This window comes from Falco punctatus (assembly GCF_963210335.1).
Source record: "Falco punctatus genome assembly, contig: scaffold_41, whole genome shotgun sequence".
NCBI classification, from domain to species: Eukaryota; Metazoa; Chordata; class Aves; order Falconiformes; family Falconidae; genus Falco; species Falco punctatus.
The window spans coordinates 534,651-547,688 of record NW_027660119.1 but is presented as its reverse complement, the minus strand read 5'-3'; the positions used below and the strand labels follow the sequence as shown (position 1 = coordinate 547,688).

General features: G+C 44.5%; 1 long non-coding RNA gene across 1 annotated transcript in view; it reads left to right on the top strand.

The window, feature by feature from the left end:
* Positions 1–12,935, top strand: part of LOC308057930 — a 147,828-nt gene extending 134,893 nt beyond the window's left edge. Inside the window, exon 2 of the long non-coding RNA XR_013925548.1 lies at positions 6,121–12,935. This is a non-coding gene — a long non-coding RNA (uncharacterized lncRNA). The remainder of the gene's footprint in view (positions 1–6,120) is intronic.
* Positions 12,936–13,038: the final 103 nt, after the last annotated feature.

Here is a 13,038-nt window from a genome sequence, read left to right as displayed (position 1 = left end):
CTAACTCTCCCTTCTTTTTCTTTTGTTTAGTTTTTTTATTTCATTCAGCGGGTAAAGTCTAGCTCCCGGTTTTTTAGCCACACCTCCACATATTGACTCTCCTCCGGGTTAAGGGGTTTTTTTATTATTAACCCAGAGGTTTAATTGCTGTCTTACCCAATCTTCTTCTGACCCATAGACTGGCCAAAAGACATTTTTAGAAATCTTCTTCCCTCCCCATATCTTAGTACAATATTCTATCACTTTCTGCTTATCTTTCCCTAGGGTTCCAGGGAAATATCTCCAATTGTCTAATATATATGCCAGAGGGGTATTCTTAGGTACAGTGGGTACCCTTCCCATGGGATTCGAAGGCTTGCTGCCCTTCGCCCCCATCTACTGGAATATCCACAAACATACACTCACTCGCTCCCCTTGTTCCTGGCCCAGTCCCTCGCGGGAGATGGGAGACGCAGTACTTAAGAGTCCACACTCGCTTGGTTCAGTATATCGAACCTCTCATTCGTTATATTCCAGGAAACCCAATCCCGCCCGCACGGCAAACCTTGCGAACAAATTCGCAATATACTTACGCGTCCTGCGTCTTCGTCCAGACTCCCATGCACAGAATTTTTATGGGATTTTACCGGTTTCTCCTTTGCTCATTATTCTAGAATTTAGGTTCGTCGGTAAGGTTGGAGTAAGCTGTTGGTCGCGGGGCCGCGAAATGTCGCGGGGTGCCTCCCCGGAGGACCAAAGCCCACTGTTCCTTATCCGAGTCACGGCACCAGAAATTGTTATAAATTGAGACCACAACGGATCATAATCCAATTAAAATTTTATTAATTATAGCAAGTAGAATATGAGCAAAGACAGCGCTGGACGGCAGGGGAGTCTGCGCTCCACCAACTGCCGCCCTGAGCAGTTTAAACAGTCCTTTTTTATACTTTTTACTTTCGTGTTTATGAAGTAGTGGAGGTGTTAACCCCTTACTCATATATCTTTATATGGGGGTGTCTGTCTTGTTTCTGTCTGGCGGTTATCTTCTCTTTTACAAGCAGCATGTAGTGGAGGTGTTAACCCCTTACTCCTATATCTTTATATTCATAATGTGTTGCAATGCGCCTATACATATGCATTACCTATCCCCGCTTCGTATTAAAATTAGTTCTGCGAGCCATTTCCATATTTTTTTCTCGACTGAGTTTGCGCAGTGTCCCCTGGTGGTGGTCGTCAGGGGTCCTGAGGATGAAGGCAGGTGAGTCTTCCTCATGACCTCCCACATCTGGCGCAGGCTCAGTAACGTCCTGGTTTTTGTCCAAACCGCAGAACTGGCTTTAGCTTGTTCTTGCAAGGTTGTAATTGTTCTTTTGACTTATATGGTCATAAAGCTGGACTTATAAGGTCATAAGGCTCTTTACTCCCGTATACCTTATCACAACACCCAAACAAACCATGTAAGATCTGGCAAACAGCTAAGCAGACTATTACAATCGTTAAAACTTTACCCTAAACGGCCAAGCAGACTATCATTACCCTAAACAGCTAAGCAGACTATCATAATAATCGTTAAACTTTACTCTGTCTCTTAACCCCCTTCTCTCTCAGACAGGTCGAGGAAAGGAGCACTTGTTCTTTACAGAGGATGAAGTAGCAGAAATAAATGTGTAAATAGGCATGACCATTAGGCCATTAGGGGTGTTTCTATGGGTATGTCTGCTATGCCCAGAATGGTGTAAGAACAGTAATCCGCTTTGCAAATTTGGCTGTATGACCATATCACTATGTTTAGAGGTGCAGGCATCAATAGATGCAAGTGTTTTCACAGAATTAAGAAAACCATCTTGTCCATGCAGTCCAGCCATAAATGATGCACAGAACAACAAATGATTGAAAAAAAATGTATTTTCAGATGCATATGAGTAAATATTCTGTGCTGTCCTGCACACGCATGTGTGTACATGTATTCGTAGCCAGTGAGTCGTGGCTCCTAAGCCTGATTTAAAAACTGAATGAGTTCATTATAATCCCCTCCCCCCCCCCCAAAAAAAAAAAAATATCTGAGGAATCAATCTAATCTGCTTTACTAAATAAACGTATGAAAATGCTTACCAGGGATAAACCTGGGGACTCTACATATTTCTCTCTTTTTCCTCCAACAGAATGAAATCACCTTTGAGACAATAAAGGAGTTGGAAGAGGAGCCAGTGTGTCCCATTCAGTGTTCTCTGTGTATCTGCGTGCACCGCTTCCCCTGTTTGGTTTCTGATCTAGACGGGAAGGACAGGGAGGGTGTAAGGACACTGCAACTCTCTCTCCAGAAGATTGGCTTTTGTGCTGGCTTCAGGCAGTTCTGAGCTCTTTGGGGCTTAAATCTCCCAGAATGGGTGTGATGTTGAGTTGTCTACTCCAGGGCAAATGGAGAGGAGGAGGGGCGCCTGGAGGGAGGACCACTGGCTCAGGGGACACCCTGAGCATCAGAAGTTGTTGGAACCACTGATGACTAGAGCTGTGACCAGGGGGGACCTCTCAGATTTCTCTGCGTGTGGTACCCCAGTTGCTGGGACATACATTAAGCAGAGGTTGTGCGGTGTGGTGGGAGGGTGACTTGGTTTGCAAAGGGGGAGCTCAGGCCAAACCCCTGCCAGGCAGGTAGAACTGCAGATCCTCCCTGTGCTTCGTGTTCACCTTGCCTATGACAACGTGCCACAGAAAAGCTGAGCACAGCCCTTTGCTGATGCCCAGCAGCTTGTGCTCCCTGCTGTGCCCCTCTGAAATGTTTTGGTTGATCGTCATTTCATGGAGAGCTCTATTGTCCCCACAGCCAGGGCTACTGCAGCAGTAGCAAACCAGGGCTTCTAGTTACTCCCCGACACCTGCCTTCCTCCCCCTCTGCATCTCCCCAGCTCTCACAGAGGAGGGGTTGCCAGTGGTGCCTTCTTCAGGCAGGGCACGTCTGCAGCTTCCATTGAATACCCTCCTTTCCTTTGAAAGCCCTGCCTCTTTCTGGCGGGTGGGGTTTGCTCATTTCCATGGGCGCTTTTGCAGGTGGTGGTGACATGGGAAGGAAAGGGACATACAGTGCTGGAGGTAAAGGGCCGCTGCGCATCTGTTTACACCGTGTTTGTACAGCTGAGGTGGATACAAATCGGGGGTGGCTTTGCTGGAGAACTTTGCCAGGGATATAACTGACCGCCTGTTTGGGAGTCCCAGAGCAGCACGTTCAGTAACAGGAGATCGCTGCACTGCCTGCCCTTGCCGTTGCTCTTGCGCATGCGGCAGTAAATACCTCCTCTGCACAAAACTGAGTCCGGGTAGAGTCCACGGAGACAGTTTTAGTAAGAATCCCAGGTGCTGCAGAAAAGCAGTCTGAGGTCTCAGCTGAGCTGTACTGCTTCAGAAGGGAGATTAGCCATAGATAGGTACGTGCTTTCTTTCTCAAAGAGGGGAAGGATGGTGTGGGATAGTCCTTTGCTTGGTGGTCCTGTGGGCATGTGTACTGGAGAGGAGCCATCACAGGCCACCTCTTCCTGAGCAAGCCACCACTGTGGGAGGCACTGAGATGCTCAGCAGAGGCAGTTTAGGAGCGACAGGGGTGGTCTGTCCTGCTGCTTGGAGGTAATCCCCTCCATACAACCCTGAGATGCAACGTACCCAGCTAGAAGGAATCCCAGTAGAGGTGGACAAAAAGATGAACACGTGCAGGTATTGCTCCCCAGCAACATGCGAAAAAATTCATCAGCAGTACATATCCTGGCATGTATCCGTTCATATGGAAGGTGAATATTTATGGTTTTTAGTGTAAGTCAAAAGTTGTTGGACAGTCTGGTTTGCCTTGGAACGAAACCATACAACTAAATTTCGCAAAGCAACCCGTGTTTCAAATCCGTGGACAAGGTGAAATGCCATGTGCATGAGAGCGTTTCTCATCAGCGCGGATCTTTGCTGTCTCTAAAGCAGTGCAGGCTGGGGCTGTGGGTGCTACTGGAGATACACAGCCCGCCTGCACTGCAGGAAGGTCATTCTGGTCTGACTGTCAGATGGAGCTGTATGTTGTACAATATTGTACGTGTTGTGCCAAGCTTTCTGCAGGTAAAGAAAGAAGCAGTCATGTGTTTGACAACAGCAATCATAGGTGATGCTGTGAAGAAATTCAGGGAAAATCTGCGGTGCATGGGATTTTGACTACAACCAAGCTGTAGTTCTGACTTGTCTTGGTCACTTTAATTAGTAATGTGTCATTAATTTAAAAATAACCGGTGCAGTTAAAGAGCATGGGTGTTGGTCAGAAATGCCTGGTTTCTCATGTGTAAATTCAGCAAGTCAGACGCACTGATGCAAGTGCCTGGATGAATCGGTAAAACAGGGCTGGGCTAGCCAGGGTTGGCACGGGCAGCGTGTGCAACATGTAGTTGTTTAGGCAATAGCTCTAATTCAGAGTTATGATGGAGGTGCTGAATGTGCTTGGTTTTGAAAGCACGCAGTGTTCGTTAGCTTCAATGGAAACTGCAGGATCCTGCTGTCCAAATCAATGAAACTGTGAGATACAATCCACTGTTCAGGAAAGTCAGAATATGTTTTTAAGGAAGTCTCTGTTGGTAGGTAAAACCGCTGCTGAAGCGATAGCAGCGATGGAGCGTATGTAAAAGAGCCTAGGGAGACCTGCAGCCTTCTGGAGCCAGGCAGAGTATTTCCTGTTCACTTTAGCTATTGGTCACGAAGGGAAGATGCTTCCTACAAATTGGGGTTTGTTCTAATGGAAATAGGTGACTTGTGAATAAAGAGGGCAGTGCAGAGTTGTCTTTTTTCCCCATTTTTGGAAAACAGAATGCATTATTGTTCCAGTTTAACAATAGGTTAAATGGTTCCAGTGCAAGTAGTTATCTCTTCATTGCCATAAAAAGAAATCCATAGAACTCTATCGGTTCTGATTCTGAATCAAAGAATGAAAATAGCTTCTGAACAGGGTCCTGACTAATAATTCATGTGCTGTGATATCTGCGTGGTGTGTCTTCATTGCCTTTCACTAAAATTCCTCTTTCCTGTGAAACCAGTTGTGTTTGTGGGTTTGGGATCTTTTTTTCTTTCCTCCCCTTGTTCGCAGTTCCACTTGATTTTTTTCTGGTGATGTTACAACGAACATTGTGCAGTCCTCCTAACGCTTTGTCCATCAGTACTGTTTTCACTTTTTTCTTGTTCATGTTTTAAGAGACACTATTGTTTTCTTTCTAAGGGCTGTATTTTTGTTATGTCTTGCATCATGAGTGAATTCAAAGTACTTTCAATGGCATAATACACTTTGTAGTGTAGTTTTGTGAAAATGCTTCTCTATGAATTAAAAAAAAGATCATTTTATATTATTTCATGGGTAAACCCTGAATTAATCAATCTTGGATGTGGTGTTTCTGTCTTCTAGAAATACGTGAAGCTTAACTTTATTTTTATAGGTTAAGAAGGAAAAAAGCAAACAAAGATGTTCAAAAGTGCAGGCCGTGGCAAAACAGGAATGTGTGGATAAATTAAATAACATCACTAATCGGCAAATGAAACAAAAGATTACTGTAAGGAAGAATGACTGTTTGAAAATGGAGAATGAAAACACGATAGAAGAAAAAGACAAAAAGAGTTTTTCATCTGGGGAGAGCTCAAAATTGATTAAAATGCCAATGAAAGGGTAAGCTAAGGAAATAATCTCTAGCTCTTATTTGTAGTACTATGTAAGTGTCTTAGGTTTTCTGATACTGTGGTAGTTGAAGTAGTTTCCTTAGTGGTGAAAGCCATAGTGAGTAGTCCACTGCTTCTCAAAAAATGAAGAAAAATTCTTTTTAGACAAAATGAAGCGCACGATGGAGGTTCAAATTTATTGCCTGCTCTAAAAAAAGAAAAGGGGAAAACAAAAGAAAACGCCCACCTAAATTCCTGTGATTTCCATGTCAACACTGAGGTAAAATGCATCTTCAAAACCAGAACTGAAGACTGGAAAAAGCAGTTATTTTTGTAGGAAATGGCCACCTAGAAAAGAAAAGTAGGAACTTGGGGTTTGCTACTACTCCCTTTTCTAGGTGATTTTAGTGATCTCCGTGCAGTTGGTGTTTTCCTTTTCATTAAGTTAATGTGCCCTTTGTCGGGAGAGGGAAAAAGATGATATTACCAAACCAATCTCAAAAGTCTAAAGAAGGCACACGTATTTTTATGCAGACCTAAGCAGGAGCTTTTTCTGTCTGTCCTTCAAAGGAATCTCTGCTCTAGATGCTTTCTGTAACGTGGCTGTTGGATATAGTCCAGCTTAACCTGGATCCAGCTCAGATTCCACGTGTCCCCCTCACTCTAGGGGAAGGGTTTTAAATACTTGGGCATATTCCACGATCTTTACAGTCAAGTCTGTGATTTTATCATAGCTATTTTTTGTCTCGGTTGTTTCTGGACATCATCTTAAGTATGTCTGTTTCACAGAAATATTTTTTTATAAACCTACTCACTTGGTGTTTTGTTTTTTTTTTCTTTCTTTCTGTGTAATGCAGTAAAATTGCCCTGAATGCCAAAGGTGCAAAGGAAAGTAAAAGACAGCCTTCAAAGCAGAAGGCTCATCAGCAGATGAGCTCTTCCAGTGGCAATCATGGTCAAGTACCAGATGATAGCACTTCCAGTGAAACATCTGAGGATGAAGGAAGGTATGCATATAAGGAATGTTGAAAATAAAACTCACTTAATGATAAAAATTGGCCTGAGAGCTAGAGGCAAGTTTGGGGTTTTGTTGTGTGTTTAAGGTTTTTTGTAAACCTGATGCATATGAAGATTCTTGTTCTTTCGTGTGACCACCTGATGTTCTTTCTTGTTCTTTCTTGTTCTTTCCTGTGACTACCTGATGCGCTTTGTGTTGACAAACACTTCACTTCTGTTTAGAGTGCTTTTGAACATGCTGGCCAAGTCAACAATAAGGTCACGTGCACAAATTCTGATTAATTACATGAGTGTGTGTGCACAGGCATAGAAGTATTTCATGTGTTTAAAAAGGGTGAGGTATCTCAGTTTTTTCACTGCAGGTATCTCAGGATTTTTTGCCCTGCTCCCTGCTCCACCTTTTCTCTTGCAGCTGTGTACCCTCCTGACTTCTTGCCCACCCTGAACTTACTTGTGTGGGTTGTGGCAAAGTGAGAAAGAGAAGTTGTTGACACTGTTCAGCCCTAGCTAAAAATCTGGTGTGTTATCAACACTGTTTTGGTCAGAAATCTAACACACAGCCCTGTGTGGGCTGCTGTGAAGAAAATAAACTGCGTCCCAGCCAGACCCAGGACACCAGAGAATCCAAAATTACAGTTCTTTGACCTGTAGGAGAAGGATTCTCGGTACTGAAGAGAGCTAAACCCCTGGTATTAAACAGGGAATGCACGTAAGCGTATAGCTACATGTCTGTAGCTGTAAGATTTCTGTCACTTTGCGTGAAGTTTAGGGAACAGTTATTTCAACTATTTGCTTAATATCTTGCAGAAAAATTAGCCTTCCAGTAGACGTTAATAGCACACAATAATTGTTTCAGTCTTGAACTATATCTAGCAAAGTTACTATACCAGATTTTAGTTTAATTCAGTTCTGCAATTAAGTTTTCAAAGCAACTGTAGGTATTATTCGTAATGCAAAGTAAGCATTTCAGTACTGAAATATATTTCTTGTTTTCTAGACCTGCAGCAACAACCAGGAGTGAAAGGAACGAGGTACTGTAAAACTAGTTTCTTGATAAACAGTCTCTATCAGCTTTTAATCACTTAGGTGGGAGCAGTGTTTATGTAGTGATCAACCAGATGTACAAATTGCTGCTGGTATGCAGCTTGATTGTATTTGAGACAAATCTGTGGGCTGTGAAGGAGAGAATGAATCATTCCTGCATTTGTAATGGTCTGTAATACTGGACAGTGGAATTACAGAAAGTACTGTATTTTTTGTAGGTCAGCATACCAGTGGAAGTAACTGATGACCCTGGTTTAACTCACTCATCTGACCCACCTTCAGAGGATGTCCGGTTACAAGCTTCAACCTACAAGGAGACTATGCTGCTGTTGGAAGAGCTTAGTGTGGTTCATATGGGTATGTTTTCAAGTCTCTGCCTTCAGCTGTTACAAGTTCCCCTTAAAACATGATTTCTTTGTATGCACTCCAAAGTATTTTAATTTCATATTTTGATATAGTATCTCTTTGTGACTAGAGATCCCCCTCAAAAGCTGTGAAACTGTCACCTAACCTGAGATGTTGCCTGCATTACCAGCCGATGTGCCTTACGTTATCATTGGTTCTCTGTCTAGTCAGAGCTGGAGAAGCAGTTTCTTGCAAAGTACAGTTCAGCTCCTTCTAATGCGGTCATCAAAAGTCAGCAAGAGCTTTTTCTTCTTTATATCCCCCTGATGTGGTTTAAGCCCAGCCACACCTAAACACCTAAGCACCACACAGCCACTCACTTGTTCCACCCCAGTGGGGTGGGGGAGAGCATCGGAAAGGGAAAAGTGAGAAAACTCATGGGTCGGCATGAAAACAGTTTAATAGCAAAAGCCACGCACGCAAGCAAAGCAAAGCAAGGAATTCATCCAGCACGTCCCATGGGCAGGCGGGTGTTCAGCCATCTCCAGGACAGCAGGGCTCCGTCACGCATAACAAATACTTGGGAAGACAAAGTGCCATCGCTCTGGATGTCCCTCCCTTCCTTCGTCCTCCCCCAGCTTTATATGCTGAGCATGATGCTGCGTGGCATGGCACGTCCCTTGGGTCAGCTGGGGTCAGCTGTCCCAGCTGTGTCCCGGCCCGGCTCCTTGCGTACCCCCAGCCTGCTGGCTGGTGGGGTGGGGTGAGGAGCAGAAAAGGCCTTGGCTCTGTGTGAGCGCTGCTGGGCCATAAGGAACACATCCCCGTGCTACCAACCCTGTTTGCGGCACAGCTGTAAAACATGGCCCTGTACCAGCGACTGTGAAGAAAATTAACACTATCCCAGCCACAACCAGCACACCCCTCAACAGCTAATGAGAAAGAGTACAGCAAAATAATGGCTTTGCTTAAAAATAATAAGTACATATATATAACAAATTTCAACTGTCATAAGATGCTTGCATATATGCACAAGGCATTATATAAACATAAGCATCACTTACTAGGGCTCTTAAACTATGCTAAAATTTCATTAGGCAAGTGTTAACCTTGGCTGAAGGCCAAACTCCCCACCCAGTGCTGCCACTGCCCCTCCTTGACGAAACGGGGTGAAAAAGCTTGTGGGTCAGTGTGAAGGCAGGGCTGTCACTTCCCAGTGACTGTCACTGGCAAAACAGACTCCACCGATTAAAATACATTTGGATAGTGAGAAACAAAGACCCAAAACCTGAGAAGGACACGTCGGCACCCCCCCTGCTCAAGCTCTGCTGCGCTCCTTCCCCGCCACCTCCCCAGGCAGCACGGGGAGGCTGCGGTCTGCAGTCGGGACGTAGCAGTTTCTCTCTGCTGCTCCTTCCTCGTCCCTTTTCCCTGCTCCAGTGTGAGTCCTGCCCCGGGCTGCAGTCCTTTGGGGAAAATCTCCTCCAGCCTGGGCCCTCCATGGGTCGCAGGTCCTTCGGGAAGGATCCGCCTGCTCTGGCACGGGGTCCTGCGCAGCACTGCGCTGTGGGTATCTGCTCCAGCATGGTTCTCTCAGGGGCTGCAGGGGAATCTCTGCTCTGGCACCTGGAGCAGCACCTCTCCCTCCTCCTTCGCTGACCTGGGTGTTCGTTTGCGGGGCTGGTTTTCACATGCTTTTCCCCTTCTCTGCCCGTGTGGTGGTTTCACCCTTTCCTACGTTTGTTTTTCCTGAGGAGCTGCCAGCACGGCTGAGAGGCTCAGCTGTGCCCTGCGGTGGGTCCATCGAAACCGTCCATGTCCAGCACGGGACGACCCCTGGCTCCTTCTCACAGGGACCTTCCCGCTACCGAGACCTGCCACCTGCACCTAATGCAGCAAAGCATTGAACAGCTTATACATTGGGCAGTATTTGTGCAGCTTTGTGTCTTTTCTGTCTCAAAACAGGTTCTGCTACTTTGCTGAAAATGCAAAACATACTTCTTGAATATGAACAGAGAATAGAACGTCAGAAAAATCAGTATAAAGCGCTCTCAAGAGAAGTAAGGAAATTGGAAGATGAAAGGGAGGAGTCACAGTTCAGAGCGGAGAAGACTCAAGATTTGAAATCCGTATTGGCTCACCAAGCAGCAGAATGGAAAAGTGATATCCAAAGCCTTAAGTATGTAAATTGTGGTCTGATAATGTATTATCTTGTCAGTGGTTTTGTTCCGAAAGACACTGATGGTGCAGGCAACAGGATGAGAAGTTTCCAGTCTTTTGGGTTTGGGTTTTTTGAATCCCGTGGGCCAGTTATGCTATGAAGTAGATAATGGGAGAGGGGAAAAACGTCCGGATACCAGCTCCATGTACAGTCTTCTGGATGTTGTTCTAACTTTGTTTTCTAGCAAGAAAAGAGCAAGAGAGTGTGTATGGGGAAATCAGATTTATAAGAGAGATTTGAGAGATGGTTGGGTGGTGGTTTTTTTTTTTTTCATTTTGTCCTTGCGGCTTCAGTTGGCCTATAATACTAGGGTTTGTGGTAACTCCACCCAGTGCAAGTCAAACCAGAGCTTAGAGCATTTGTTTGCTTACCTGTTTGTTTGTTGGAAAGGTCAAGTTTGGGATTGCCCCTTTCCCCACACTCCTGAGCTAGACCCGGAGGCGTGAGGTTTCTCATCGCTGTTGACATCACGCCAGACAGGGGTGGCCAGCAGGCACCGTAGGCAGTTCAGCAAGGACAACTGCAGAGCCCTGGCCTGGGAGGGGAGATCTCCTTGTGGTGATCCCCGGTGGGACGGCGTGGCTGGGGAGCGGCCCAGGCAGAGAGCGAGCTCAGCAGGAGCCACCGTGAGCTGGCAGCTGGGGCGGCCCGCAGCGGCCTGGGCTGTATGGAGGGCAGCAGTGCCAGGGCCGTGGGGGCAGTGAGTGCCCACCCCTCCGCAGGGCTTGCTGAGCTGTGTCTCGAGCCCGGGGCCCGGTGTTTGGCCGCCCAGCCCAGGAGATCTTGCCCAGTCCGTGTGAGGTCGGCAGGGAGATGCCGGGCTGGCCCGGGGGCAGGAGCACCAGCCCTGTGAGGGGAGGCTGCGGGAGCTGGGCCTGGGGGAGTTGGGCCTCCCAGCGCGGGGGAGGGGGGTACGAGGAAGAGAGGCCGGTCCCAGCTTGGCCTGGGTTTGACTTCAGCAGGTGTTCAAAATCCTCAAACATCTGTCAAGTATAAAGAAGTAGTATTTTCATTCTAAGTGAATTCTCCAAGCAGCGTTAAATTTATACTTTCAAAAGTTACACTTTTTGCGAAATTACACTAGAAATTACATGTAAAGCTTTCTCCTTGCAATATACGCCATTCAAATACAAATGTTTCTGTCAGTCTTTCAAGTGATTTTAGTGGTGGTTGATTCTTGTTTTGCGGAATTTCTAAAGCAGGCTTTCAATTGGCAGTTCTTCCCTTAGGTTGACACTTGATTTTTTTTTAATTTTTTTTTTTTGTCCACTATTGTGAGTATATGGGAAAAAATAGTCAAAATAATGATCAAACGCAAAGCTGCTTTCTTGTTTGGGTACCGTGGGCACACCATGGTCCGTTTTTTACCATGTCAGTGCTCATTGCTGATTGTTTCAGTTGGTAAAGAAGCTGACCTTCCATAAGGCTTTCCTTGTAAGTCAGCTTCAAAATGAAATTGCTGTAGTTTCTCCCAGAGGTAGATCCAACTGAGGTTTAAAACTGTTTTTAATCGTATTCAGCTTAAACCCCATGCATTTCTGAATCTGGTTTTGAACACTGACATCCTTCTTGAGTAAACAGAAGCTGCTTGTTCTGTCTGTGGTCAGCAGTTGTTTTAGACTTACAGAAGGCTTGCTGAAAAATTGTCGGGTCTGCCATAGGTAAGTGGCGTGCTGATTCACCAGTATTACTTCTGGTCACTGAATCCGTAATATGTAGGCAATGCTCACTATACTAAGAAAATGTATACTAACCATAGTAAAAGTTTACGATGCTTTGATCTGATAAGACAACAAACTCCTTTTTCAACAAAACGGCTGTAATATGAAGATGGGTTTTTTTAATTTTATTATTATAGTGTGCACACTGGTGTGTGTTTCCCTATACAAACTTACAAATAACGGATAAATCACTCAAAGTTTTTTTTCTCTATCTTGTACAACTGATACCATGCACAACGGAATGAAGTTAGAATTCTTTAAAAAGTTGAAAAGTACAGTAAAAATATGAACTCTGAAAACATTTAACATTTTTTATGGTTTGAGTTGTCTCTGCAAGTTCATCATGTGGAATATCTACTTTTATATCAGTGCTTTTGTTTCTCAAATCCTCCGTTAAATCCCAGATGTTCTTTGAAACAACAAGAAGAAAAGAGGCTCAGAGTAGAAGTGCTGTGTGAGAAAATGAGAGAAGACCTCCGAAGGAAAGAAGATCAATATTGTAAAGAGATGGAGGAGAAACAGAAACTTGAGTTACACTCTAGGAATTTAGAAATGGAGTTAAGAACACTGAGAAAGCTCTTGAAACAGGTATATTAAATAATGAATTAAAGTCTTTGTCTTATTTTCTGCTTCTTTTCAATTGTATTCCAGTATGCCTAGAGAAGGAGGCGCTTTGTTCACGGAAGAGGCGTTGGATAACAATTGTCAGATTTTGAGAACAGTAGAGTACAGTTGGTTCACAATTGGGCTGTTCTTTTTTTTTTTTTTTTTCCTTTGCAGTTTATTATTCCTTTTTTCTTTTTTCAAAATTGAGGTTTCATTTGTGTTTCAGGCAAAGCCTTACCTTTTTTTGAATTACTACAAAACATCCTGTATTTCGCCTTCTTAAATTTTCATAAGAAAATTTAAATTTATTTATTTATAGGTGGATTATCATAACGGTGGGGAATCAAAAATGTTTTCAAGTATGCAGGGGAGAATGGGAAGATGTATTGCTAGCTCTGTTTTTTCTTCAGATGCAAGCAGTTTTATTGTATTACTGTAGGT